The sequence below is a fragment of the Sminthopsis crassicaudata genome, chromosome 5 (assembly GCF_048593235.1).
Source record: "Sminthopsis crassicaudata isolate SCR6 chromosome 5, ASM4859323v1, whole genome shotgun sequence".
Taxonomy (NCBI): Eukaryota; Metazoa; Chordata; class Mammalia; order Dasyuromorphia; family Dasyuridae; genus Sminthopsis; species Sminthopsis crassicaudata.
Genome location: NC_133621.1, coordinates 298897646 through 298911505, shown reverse-complemented (window position 1 = coordinate 298911505; position 13860 = coordinate 298897646). Strand labels below are relative to the sequence as shown.

The 13860-nt window shown below is 40.5% G+C and overlaps 1 protein-coding gene across 1 annotated transcript in view; it reads left to right on the top strand.

Annotated features, from left to right (window-relative positions):
• The first annotated feature begins 13393 nt into the window (after positions 1-13393).
• Positions 13394-13860, top strand: part of LGALS2 (galectin 2) — a 27830-nt gene continuing 27363 nt past the window's right edge. The window contains exon 1 of the mRNA XM_074271634.1: positions 13394-13531. The gene's annotated coding sequence lies outside the window, so the exon portion shown is untranslated. The remainder of the gene's footprint in view (positions 13532-13860) is intronic.

Genomic DNA, 13860 nt, shown 5'->3' with positions numbered 1-13860 from the left:
GAAAATGCTCTCCTGTGATTCCCCGTTTCGGGCTCTGTCTCTGGAGGAGGAGACGAGATGTGTAAAGAGCTTGGCAAAACTTGAAAATGCCATAGAAATGTGAGCGATGGTGGCCACAGGAGGATGAAAGAAAAGCAGAAATGGCGGAAGCGTCGGTCATCCCCGCGGCCCGGCGTCTGGGGCCAGGCTCCGCCTTTCCCGCCCCTTCGAAGCCTGGCTCGGCCGTTGCTCTCATGTGGCTTTCCTGGCGGGGCTGCTTCGGCGGGTGCCCCCTCCTCTCTTCCATCTCCCTAACGGGTTTTCTCTCTCCTCTGGCCTGCTCTTGGTCTTCATTCTTTTCTCCAGTTTTCTCCATTGGCTTCTCCTCCTGAGGAGAGGGACCCTGCACGGATCTCCTTCCTGTTCTGTAGGCTTGAGGAGCTGAGGAAGGGACGGCCCGGGAGAGAGAGCCAAGCGCCAGGACGCGGAGGCTCCCAGGCAGAAGTTCCCCGGCCTGTGGAGGAGAAGAACCTGGGGGGAGGGGAGGGAGAACCCGCCGTGATCCCCGGGGTCCGGAGGAGCCACTGAGGAAGAGCTGCCCGAGGGGGCGTGCCGGCCACGCCAGGTGGGCCAGCGTCCACGTGGTGCTTAATAAATGCCTGTTCTCTGACTGACTGACTGACGGCAGCAACGCGGAGAAGGGTGCTGCCATCGGGACGGCCTTGCTCTTCCGCCAAAAAGATGCCCCTCGGCCGAAACTTTCCACGCCAGTTTTCGGTACCTGTGTGCTGAAACTTGCCTTCGTCCTTACAGGGGAAGAAGTAGCCAGGGCTGGGCGCTTTCCATATGTACCTGTGTTTCCTTCATTTGATAAGTTTAATTCCTTTAAAAACACTAATTCAAAATCACCTTTTAAAAACGCTCGTTCCCTCTTCTAAGTAAGTCCCAGCCCTGGCATTAGGGTTTTGTGAAAACGGGAGATACTCAGTGGCAGGCTGGGGGCGCCCGCTAGAAGGCTGAGTGTTGGGGAGGAGATGCCAGACGTCCCGGTGGGTGGGGGCAGAAGTGAAAGCAGAGGCAAAGGGCTTGTGGGGGAAGAAATGCGAGAAGGCTCGGGATAGTGCTGGGAAGCAGGCCCTCCCTCAGAGTTTACTGTCATTGAGAGTGGCCTCCCCCATTGGGCAAGAACCTGGAGTGGAGCAACGATCCCTCTTAAACAGAAGGAGCGATTTGTGGCCCAGAGTTCGGTGTTTGCACTTGATCCCTCTGAGAGCTAGGCTGAGTAAGAGTTTGTTTCCATGCAAGCAGAGTCCCACTAGTTCTGCAGTTAAAATGTCACCCCTCCCGGTCTCTCTCTCCCCTTCTTTCTCTCTTCCCTTTTCTCTTGCTCTCTTGTCCCTCCCTCTGTCCCTCTTTCCTACTTCTCCTTTCCCTCTCTCTGTCTCTGTGTCACACACACACACACACACACACACACACACACCACACACAGCACACAACACAGCAGGATGTCGGATGTGTTCCAGGGCTCCTAAAGGTGCTGAGAGCCAGTGACTGAGCTCCAGCACTCGGTGCCCAAAATCTGCTATTTGTTTCTGTCTGGAGCATTAAGAAAATCCCCTCATTGGCCTAAATAGATCAAAGAAGATGCGCCTGGCAATATACCAACGGAAAGGGAAGGGCCATTGTGTAAAAAGACCTTTTAAAAATATAATTTAAAAGTCTCTGTCTGAAACCAAAAGTAAAGCATCCTAGGCAATGGGAATGTCCTAGAAGCCCAGGAGAAAGACTGCTGAACTGATCGGTGGGAGTCCTGCCTCAGTCCGCAAGAGCTGTCATTTCACATCTTCAGATTTAGTTTCTTCCTTTGTAAAACAAGAAAAACAGTAGCACCATCTCCCAGCTTAGTTCTGAGAATCCAGAGTTAAAATGTATCAAGTGCTTTGTAAACAAAGGTCTCTCTATAAATACTATTAGTAGGAGTCTAAGCTTTCCCAGTAAAGACAGCAGTAAAATAAGATGTTCTCCTTGCTTTTATTTGATACAATTGTAGAAATGTTAGCAATAGCAATTAAGAAAAGAGAAACAAAAAAAGCCATAAAAAGAAACAAACAAAAGACATAACTATCCCTTTTACCCATGAGATGATGGCTTATATAGAAAAACCTAGGGAAACAAAGATATTGATACAGTTAATAGCTTCAACAAAGTTGCAGGTTATAAGATAAATACCAGCAACCTTTACATAGTAACAAAAATCCAAGAGGCAGAAACATTAACTACAAAATGCATAAAATATTGAGGGGGATCTATTAACCAACTTCCGCAAGACACTTTTATAAATTCAATTATCAAATGCTTCATAAAGAAACATATATATATATATATATATATATATATATAAAAACATGCCTAATATATATTGGATTACTTGCCATCTGGAGAGGGAGTGGGGAAAGGGAGGGGAAATTTGGAACATCAAGTTTTGCAAGGGTTAATGTTGAAAAATTATCCATGCATGTTTTAAAAATAAAAAGCTTTAATAAAAAACAAAATAAAATGTGAATGTTAAAAAAAGATATAAATGTATAGCAAAAAAAAAACTTTTATATGTAACTGGGGAAAATAAAATAGTAATAATGATAATAATAATAAAAAGAAATAGAAGAATAATTTACATAGCTGGAGGAATAGTCAGTGTTCCTTTCAGGGCTATGCCAGTATAATTTTTTAAATGTCCACGCCCAGGTCTGGAATTATAGTCTCATGAAAGGCCCAATCCCTTTTTAAAAGGTTGACAGTATAAATTCCAAGAGGAACTCTGATGTAGTGACTAGGGAGGGGACCAGCCTCTTTAATTTCATTCAATTAAGAGTTTTTCTGTGCCTCCGTATTAGCCTAAATCTTATGAATTTAGCAGAGATTCTTTAAAATATTTTTCAATAGTATTATATTTTTCCAACTCCATGGAAAGATAACTTTCAACATTCATTTTTGTAAGATTTTCCAAAATTTGGTCCCTCTCTCCCTTACCTTTCCACTCCCCAAGACAGGAAGTAATCTGATATAGGTTTAACATATGCAATTCTTTTAAACGCATTTCCATATTTTTCATGTTGTGCAAGAAAAATTGGACCAAAAGCGGGGGGAAAAAACAACATGAGAGAAAACAAACAAACAAAAGGTGAAAATACTATTTTTTCCATCCAAATTTAGTCTCCATAGTAATCTCTCTGGATGCAGATGACATTTTCCATCTCAAGTCTTAATGGAATTGCCTTGAATTACCTCATTGTTAAGAAGAGCCAAGTCCATCGAAGTTGACTATCACATAATCTTGTTACTATGTACAGTGTTCTCTTGGTTCAGTAGCAGCGATTCTTTATAGTGTTTTAAATTAAGTTGACAATTGTTTAAACTACTCAAATATTCCAACCTAAACTCTGTAATCTTATTTAATCTTGACTGTAGAATTTTGTCTGTCTCTTGAATTCTGTAACTGGTTAATAGAAATATCTTGGGTCAGAGAGATTTAGTTAACTGGGGAACTTTGTGTTTTTCCCTCTCTAAGCAGAGATGGTTTAATTTTTTTTTTCCTGAGGCAATTGGGGTTAAGTGACTTACCCAGGGTCACCCAGCCAGGTCGTGTTAAGTGTCTGAAGCCACATTTGAACTCGGGTCCTCCTGACTTCAGGGCTGCTGCTCTATGCACTGTGACATTTAGCTGCCCTGAGATGGTTAAATTTAGGTCATGTTGTCAGAGGCATCAAATGAGCAGAATACCGAGTTTTTTACTCCTTAAAAGAAGCCAACTGAACTGCCTGGTGCTGGAGCTCATACCTCTACAGCTAGCTAAAACGATGCCTTTACTTATTATTATTCATTATTTTTCAGTCGTGTCCCTATTTATGATCTCATTTGGGGTTTCCTCGGCACATATATTGGAGTGATTGCCATTTCTTTCTCCAGCTCATTTTTACAGATGAGGAAACTGAGGCAAGAAGCTTAAGTGATTTGCCCAAGATCACCAACTAATAAGTGTCTGAGGCCACATTTGAACTCCAGTTTTCCCACATCCAAGTCTGGCTCTTTATACTATGGCGCCACCTACTTGCCTTGTCAAATATTAACACAAATGCTGAACAGTTTGATCTCAATTTTTATGTGGCAATGATGATGTACTTAGAACCCCCCAGAGAGCTATAACAGTTTCAAAAAAGTAGCAGGAGACAGTAAATCCATGGAAATCATTAGCAGTTCAGAGATTAGCAGTTCAGAGGCCTAAGAATAAGAAGAAATTAAAAAGAAGGCCTATATAAAATAGCTATCCATTGTATAAACTATCTTAAGCTGACCTAGCTAGACATACAGGATTTGTTTAAAAACAAAGTGTTTTCCCCAGGAACAAAGGATCGCAAGGATTCAGCTTGGGTTCAGTTAATCTTCTGAGAAATAATTACAGGCTTGTTGCTGAATCATAACCACCAAAAGCTTATTTCATAAGACTATATTTTTTCCTTCCAATACCGAATTTATTTGGAAGAATAAAACTGTCTAGAATCTCAAGCTAAATAAGGGGGACAAGTGTTAGTGAAAGGGAGACTCACCTCAAACTATATTCTAAATCAGTAATCTATGTTTAAAAAAATCCGGAAAATGATCAATGGAACAAATGAGGGAACTGAATGACAGAAACTAAGGAATCTAGTGTCTCAGAGATGTGGAGTGGGATAGGGTAGGGTGAAATGTAATCTGGAAGATTCCTTATCTAACAAGCTCTGTTTTGAAAACTATAAAGCAAATGAGCCGAAATTAGGTTGAGCTCTCATCTCATACTATATACTACAATAAACTTATCATGGCTGTTACCTGAATATGAGAGATTTTAATATTCAAAAGCTAGTATGTGTTTTGTGCTACTTACCATATGCAACAGGGGCAAGAATTTTTTGGCAAAAGATAAGAGATGTTGTGATGGTATTGCATTGAAAGACTTTTGAATGGATAGCTGGGGGGAGGGAGGGAAACAGGGGAGAGGGAGGGAGACAGAGAGACACAGAGGGAGAGACAGAGAGGGAGAGGCACAGAGACAGAGAGGAAGAGACAGGGAGACAGACAGACACAGACAGGGAGACAGATGGACACAGATAGGGAGACGGGGACAGGGAGACAGACACAGACAACACACATGGAGAGAGACACACAACAGAGAGACAGGCAGACAGAGAGACAGACAGATGACACAGAGACAGATGACACAGAAAGACAGACACACATGGGGAGAGAGAAACAGACACACAGAGAGGGACAGACAGACAGAGAGAGGGACAGACAGACATGCAGAGAGAGAGAGAGACAGATGACATAGAAAGACAGACACAGAGGGAGAGAGAGACAGACACACAGAGAAAGACACACACAGTGAGAGACAGACTGATACACAGAGAGAGACAGAGAGACACAGATACACAGAGAGAGACAGAGAGAGACACATACACAGAGAGACACACAGAGAACCTTTACTATGTTTAACACTATGGTGATTAATCACATATAATTTAAAACACTTTAAAAGGAATTTCAAACTATTAAAACTTATATGATAGATTGGTTCAAATCCCCAAGAAATGCAAATGAATACAACTTTGTCTCATACCCAGCACATCAATATATCTGCAACAATAGAATCATCCTGGAAAGCGATATGGAATTAGGTGATGAAAGAGAATAAAGTATACTAGAGATCCTGAAAAATCTGTAAATAAGGAAAACTGAGGCAAAATTTCCAAGAATTGTCCATTTATTAGTAATGGCTAACAGTTTGCTGATAAAGTAGTTCCACTTCAATTGTTAGAAAGAACCTTGACCTAAGTTGACAGAACATTTTAAAAAATTTTTTTTTCTGAGTCAATTAGGATTAAGTGACTTGCCCAGGGTCACACAGCTAGGAAGTGTTAAGTGTCTGAGGTCAGATTTGAACTCAGGTCCTCCTGACTTCAGGGCTGGTGCTCTGTCTACACAGACATTCTTATAATCATAAATTTATAACATCAAAATGGGGGACAAATGAGAAACTGATCCCAAATTGAGGAATATAATATTGATTCTCATGGGGATTTTCCATTGTCTTCATGGAAGGCTGTTTTTGTGTCAAGACAAGGGAACTTCTGCAGGATTGGGGAATTTTGACCGGTAAGCATTATTCAGGTCTGGAAGTTTTCCAATCTCAGATGACCTATAGTCAGTATGACCCATAAGCTACAGCTTTGCTTTTAGTAGAAATGAAAAATGTTGCCTGTAAGCCGAGCTCTGCAGGAGCTTAGCTGTGCCAAAATAGAGAATTACCTGACAGACAGGCCTGTTAATTGTCTTGCCAGCCTTCACAGAATCTCATACACACTACTGTGATTTATAAGAACTAAACTATATGTGTAATTAAAGAATGCGATTAAAAATAAATGATTAATTCATAATATTAAATTCACAAAATCATATAGGAACATAATTATATATTGTATTATACTATAATTATATGTAATATATAAACATAATACTATAATAAATAATATGATAGAATAAAGCTATAATTAATATTAAATTCATATTAGTACAAAATGCATAATCAATATTAATTGACTAATATTTCACATTATTGCTAGGCAAGAACTGAAAAGGCCAAAAACAGAAAGATTTCATAGATGCCAAAATATTCATAACATCACATTCTGTAGTGACAAAGAATGGGAACAAAAATAATTACTCATACACTGGAAAAGGAGCTAAACAAAATTGTGTGATTCATAAATGACATGGCATAGGACTCTGCTGGAAGAAATGAATATGCAGAATTCCATGAATAGATTTAGAATAAAGAACTCCCGGGCAGCTAGGTGGCCCAGTGGACAGAGCACCAGCCCTGAAGTCAGGAGGATCTGGGTTCAAATATGGCCTCAGATACTTAACACTTCCTAGGTGTGTAACCCTGGGCAAGTCACTTAACTCCAACTGCCTCAGGAAAAAGCAAAAAAAAAAAAAAAAAAAGAATAAAGAAAACAGAATCACAAGCTACATGCCCACTGACTATAGTGTAAATGGAATCTCTAAAGATTTGGTTGGGATGAGAGTTAGAAAAGTGGACCTTTCTCCTTCCCTTTATGAAGAGGAGGGGAATGGGGACCACAGGTGTGGAGATTTGTTTCTGCAGCCAGATGTCATCTATACCTTGCTTTTGCTGAACTGTTCCCCTTCCTACATATATACTTTAATTTTAAAATTTTTTGTGAAAATAGATTTTGAGGGAGATATTTGGAAATGAATGTGATATCAAAACAAAGCCAAATTTTAAATTTATATAAGTAGATATGTGATTTCTATAATGTCCACATAATAGAGATTTTGGGGAGATCTGGCCTAGCAAGCTGATTCCTGGACCCATATTGTAAGGAGGTCAGTGACAGACCTCTTATATGATGTAAATCACCACCCAGGCATGTCTTCCCGCAGATTCACTAGTAGGGGCTCTACCCAAATAAGTGGTTAGCCTTTCTTGTTTTCCCACAGCATCTCCGGCTACTAATGAGTGTTAGGAACTGTCTCCTGCCAATTCTTTATTCTCAGCTCTTAATAGGCTTTTCCCTCTTACACATTTCTTTGATGATCTTTACTCTGCTTCTCTTTTTTAATCTCTTGTTTGTAATTTGGAGCAGTCTGATCACACCTACTCCATCACCTAGTGAGACTAATTTTCAGTTCCTCAGAAATTCTAGTGTCTGGTGATTTATAATCCACCACACATCTCCAGAAGGATTTAGGCATTTAAAGACATGGGGTTTTGTTTCAGGAAGATGCTTAGAGTCAAGCCAAAAAGTATTTACTAAGCACATATTATGTAGTAAATGCTAGGGACACAAAGTAGCCTTAAAAGATCTTGACAATATTCCAGTGGTGATTGATTTTCTGCCCAGCTTGTTATCCATTTGCAGTCTCTGCTCAAGCTAAAGATATTTCTGGAGGACTTCTAAAGGTAATTAGCTCAGCCAATTGCCTATCAGAGTTTGGGCAACATTCATCATCATCTTGTTTTTTCCTTTGGGGATAGAAAATCCAAACTTTTTAGACCAATATTGGCTCTCTTTTGGAGAGTCTGCAGTAATCTGAGTGCTGTTTCTAGCACTAGTACTATTTTCTGTGTACCTAGGTGCATTTGGAGAATCTTCCTATCCATAGAGAACCTTCCCTTGGGCTCCACATTGAATCTTCTCCTATGCGTGGCACCCATGCATGCATGCATTTATGGTGCTTGATGCCATTTGTGCTCAGAGGGCCAAATGAAGCTTTCTCTTTCAGGGAATTTTGAGAGGAGAGGGAAAAAAAAGACTAGAGTAACATTTTGATCAACAAATCAAATAGTATGGAAGAAAAAAGCCAAAATATCCCAATGTGGCATCTGAGAAAAAACACCCAAAAAAGTTAAAAATGAAAAACCAATCTGGGGGTCCTTTTCGTGTATCCCTCTGGCAGTCTTGGGAAACATGTGAATAAACATTAAAAGATTAATGAAAATAAAGATGTATTTTTTCCTCCATCCAACTTCACAGACACCCAGAAATCAGTTTAAGAATCCCTAAAGTAGACAAAGAATGCCTGAAATTCTTCTCAGATGAGCTTTTGGAAAGATGTTTTGTCTCTAAACAGGAATGCAAAGGGACAAAATGATCATTAAAAACCCCCACACAACTCAGTGATCACTTGGTGACTCACTCCAAAAGAGGTGATTTCATGTTTTTATAGATGCAGGAGGACTCCTTGGGAGCCATTTCTACTTTTTGGCTTCCTCTGTGCCCTTCCTTGGAGCCTTCCATTTGGTGCATTCCAGCCAGATTTGCTGTAAGAACTGGGGATGTTCAAGTGATTTACTTTTTGGGGAAAGTTGAAATTCCACATAGGTTGTCTCCCCCCATTAGAATGTCTTTTCTACTTGGATCTCTAGCACACAATTACTTTGCACAAAGTAAGTCCTTAATAAATGCTTCCTTCCCCTTCCTATTTATTCATGTTCTTCACTTAATTTATTGTTATTGTTAAGTCCCTTCAGTTGTGGCCAACTCTCTGTGACTCCATTTGGAGTTTTCTCAGCAAAGTTACCGAAGTGGTTTGCCATTTCCTTCTCCGGATCATTTTACAATGAAGAACTAAAATAAACAGGGTTAAGTGACTTTTCCAGAGTCACACAGCTAGGAAATGTCTAAGACCAGATTTGAACTCAAAACCTGATGCTCTATTCACTACACCACTTAACTTTTTCCCTAATCCCTTTTGAAACCAAAGAAAAATTTCCCAACCTTATCAGCTATTTTTCTCCTCCTACCTTTTCCTTCCTTCCTAACAAATAGACCAACATTGAGGACAAACATAAGCCTTCCCCTTCTCTCCTCAAAGTGCTGCCTCAATTCTATTTCCCATTGTCCCTTTCCCATACTGGCTTGAGTCAAGAACTAGACTTTTCTAGAGACTTTCATTAAGGGAACATTATGAATGAATGAATGGGTGAAAAAATCATTTCTTACATACTTAAGTGTACAAAAGCTCTCTTCTAATATTTTGCTTTGGCTTAAACTAGGATTCTGTGTGTGAGCTTGGATGGAAAAATAGATATCTTTATTTTTCCTAACCTTTAATTCAAAATGTGAATTTCTTTTACTTATGAATAGAGGCACAAACATGATTCTGAGAAGGGATCTGTAGATTTCACAAATTGTCCAAGGCAGCCCATGACACCCAAAAGATTAAGGACCCCTTACTTAGTAGGCCCATAGAATTTGTAGAGAGTTTTTAAGAGTCCCAGGGGATGCACAAATGACGTTGGCCCCTACACTGTTCCTTTCTGTTCTTCTACTCTGAGAGCAGCCCTCACTCCAAGAGATCCAGTCTGCCCATCTCTTTCTTTCTGTTCACCACTGATCTAAGTTCCTAGCCTGATGCTGCTCCTTACTATCTCTGCACTCTGAATAGGTCATGTAACCTCTGTGCCTTAATTCTATATTTCTGCTCACTGTCAGATGACTTCTTCCTCTTTAGAGGCCCATTTCTTTAAGGAGAAGATAGATAGTGAGCCTAGTGTGAAGGGCAATGTTATTGAATAGGAAGGAAACTACATGCAGGATATGCTCAAAGACTGTACAGTCTGGGAACGGATGGCTTAAATGTGGATGATACTGGTTGGCCATGTTAATGCCCGATCAAAGAACCAGGAAATAGCATCAGCGATGTCAGCAGTTTTGGATTCATACCAGAAAGCCCTGGCAGATGGGGCAAAAGATAGCAGCCATGATGTGAAATACCCTTTCTGCTGATGGCCCTGATACCACAGCAACTAATAATTTATAAAATACTTTAACGACTTTCCAAAAGAAATTAGAAAATTGGTCAGGAAGCTCATTTCTCTATTTTCAAGTACTTTTTATTTTTTAAGAAGCCTATAGCTATTACAATTGACCCATTTAATAAAATGAACTGACATTTGGTGAGGTAAGAACAGGACCTTTGTTCACTGATATAGATATAGATGTATATACCACCTACATAATATATACATTTATATATCCATGCATCCACATATACACACATATAGTTGTCCAATTCTTCATGGCTCCACAATACACCAATAATGTTCATGAGGTTTTTAAAGCAAAAGTCCTCTAGTAGTTTGCTATTTCCTTCTCTATTAGTTTAAGACAAACAGGATTAGGTGATTTACCCAGGATCACATTGCTAGTAAGTGGATGAGGCTGGATTTTAACGCAGGCCTTCCTGACTCTCCAGGCTCAGTGTCTATTCCCTGAGCCACCTAGCTGCATATATATGTGTGTGTGTGTGTGTGTGTGTGTGTGTGTGTGTGTGTGAAATACATATATACACACATGCTCACATGTCTCTATACATATGTATGTAATAAAATTATATGCCAAGCCCCAAACTGAACATCTCTACCTGTACCATCATCTAGTCTCTTGGCATCAAATGTACTTCTCTCCCCATTCTTCAATATATTTAACTTTTTTTCCCTCAACTTTCCAGGGTCCTGGGACCCTGAGTTCAAGGTCCATAGGAGTGGTGAGGAAGGGAAGGAAGATATCCATCTGAGTTTGGGAGGAATTGAAGCTACCCACATTTCCTTCAGGAAACTGCTCTCTGCTCAGCCTGCTCACCCTGTGCTAGAAGGGTTAGAAGGGTTAGAAGAAGGAAGGAGCAATTACAATGGGCAGATCAACAACATCTAGCAACTAGATGAGATTTGGGTATGCTGTCCTTGCTCAAAATAAGGAGCCAAATGCATTGAATATAATCAATAAAGGATCCCGGTGGTAGTGGGGGAAGATTAATTATAGCATTTATTCCTAGGGTTGTTATCAGGATCAAATGAGATAATGTTTATAAAGCACTTGGCATAAAGTAAGAGCTTGATAAGTACTGGCTCCTTCCTCTCATTCCTTAGAAAGAATTGACTACACTCATTGCCTCTAGTTATCCTCATATTTCTCAGCCCTTTGCAATTTGGCTTCTGACCTCATCACTCAATTGAAACCTCTCTCTCCAAGACAACCACTTATCTCTCAATCCCCAATATGAAATCTTGTTCAACATTTTCTTCCTTTTTTTTTTTTTTTTTATTTATTTAACATGCTATCCACCTGTAGACAGACAGGTGGTGGGCTCAGGATACAGATTGTAACATTATTTTGTCAGACATGGCCAGTGGGGAAGTATTTTGTTTGATTAAATATGTTTATAATGGGGGTTTTGTTTTTCTTTTTTTTTTTTCTCTGATAGGGAAGGAGGGAGAGAAAATCGATCTTCCTTGAATAAATAACAATAACTTTGAAATTCTCATCTTAATCTTCTGCAGCATTTAATTGCTCGTTTGAATACTCTCTTCTGCTTCTGATAGCTCTTTTTCAAATGGATTTATTTTTTATTTAAAATTGTTTTTCCTTTATTAAAGCTTTTTATTTTTAAAAATATGCATGCTATTTGGCTCAGTGGATAGAGTACCAGCCCTGAATTCAGGAGTTCAAATCTGGTCTCAGACACTTAACACTTCCTAGCTGTGTGACCCTGGGCAAGTCACTTGACCCCAGGCTCAGGGGAAAAAAAAGGAAAAAAAAGATACAATATGCATGGACAATTATTCAACATTAGTCCTTTCAAAACCTTGTGTTCCAATTTCCTCACTCCTTCCCCTAGATGGCAAGTTGCCTCCAATGGATTTGTTGACTCCATTACCCATGTCCTGTTCCCTAAGGGTAGATATATCTTAAATTGTCCTAGGCTCTCTCTTCTCATCCTGTTCTCTAAATCAAAGCTTCTTTAACTATGGGTTGCAACTCCATCAGGGTCATGTAACAATGTGGGGATTGCAAAATTATGATTTATTATCAGTAAAATTTGATTTGCATGCCTATTTACCTGGAATCAATCTCTGGCAAAATCTCAGGCAAAAAGGGGTCATGAGTGGAAAAGTTTAAGAAGCCTTAGGTTAGAGAAGAAAAGATTTGGGGCGAGGGAGGAACATGATTTCTGTGTTCAGGTTTTAGAAAGGAAGAGAACTGGTTCTCTTTATCCCCTAAGGCAAGAATCTGAAGCATTAAGTGGAAATTGCAAAGAGTACAGTTTGGGCTTGAAGCCTGAGCAAACCTTGCAATTGGGGCTGTTCCAAAGGGGATGGGCTGCCTGCAGGGGGTTTCTCTTCATGGGAGATCTTCTACATGCAGTTGAATGACTATTTTTCAAGAACATTATAGTGGAGTTTCCTTTCTTGATGTGGTTTAGACTAAATGACTTCTTAGGTGCCTTCATTTTCTCAAATCTTACAATAGTCTAACATCACTTTAGCTCTCTGGACCTCAGTTTCCCCATCTGAAACTGTCTTTCCTGTAAGGGAAGGACAGATTACTGGAGTGTTTGTCTGCACTAGAGTCCAATATATCAAAATGGAGAAGCAAAATATTTCACGGAGCCTGGAAGTTGGGTTTTTTTTGTTTGTTTGTTTTTTTTGTTTGTTTTGTTTTTTGTTTTTTGTTTGTTTGTTTGTTTGTTGCAGGGGATTCGAATTATGAGCAGAAAGGCACAGTTGGATGTACCAAAGCTGGCAATAAAAACCCATTAATCTCAGGACTAAGACAGAGGGAGCCGGGGTAAATGGAGGTGCCATAGGCAGAAAGTGATTAGAGTAAAGAGAATGCTAGCTAAGGCGGGTACCCAGACAGACAGGGGGCTGCCCCACGTTCGCACTGAGAGGTACAGCCGGAGAAACGGATCGGGGTGCGTTACAGTCACAGGCCACCAGATGGTGCTGCAGCCTCGAGCTGTCAACATTGCCCCAGCCTTGCAAGTGTTGCATAACCGGCTGACCACCTCCCGAGCATGCTCAGACCAGCCTAGTCGGCTTCCTTTTTTCGCTTTTCCTAAACTGGGGGGATAAGAGGTGCGTTGGAAGGAATCCTGCCTCTGGCGTCTGAGGACCTGGGTTGGAATCCCACTTCTCTCATTACCGGTATGACCTTGAGAAGTCCCTGACATTCCCTGGGACTCAGTTTCCTCTTCTGTAAAATGAGGGTGGGAGGGATTGGAGAGCTCAGTCCCATGGGAGCCTCACCTCTCGCCCCCTTTGGCGTGAGCCTGGAAGATGGGGGATGACCACTTACTGACACTGACATAGAAAGGAAAGGCTTGAAACCTGCCCTGGCTTGAGAAGCCATAGTTTCTTCTGATAGAGTCTGGTTTCCAGCTTCTCTCATCCCCTTCTATATTCTGCCCTTAGCTGTTAACACTTAGACCAAAAAGTATGCATAGCAGCTCCCCTCCCTGCCTCATTTCTGGGAT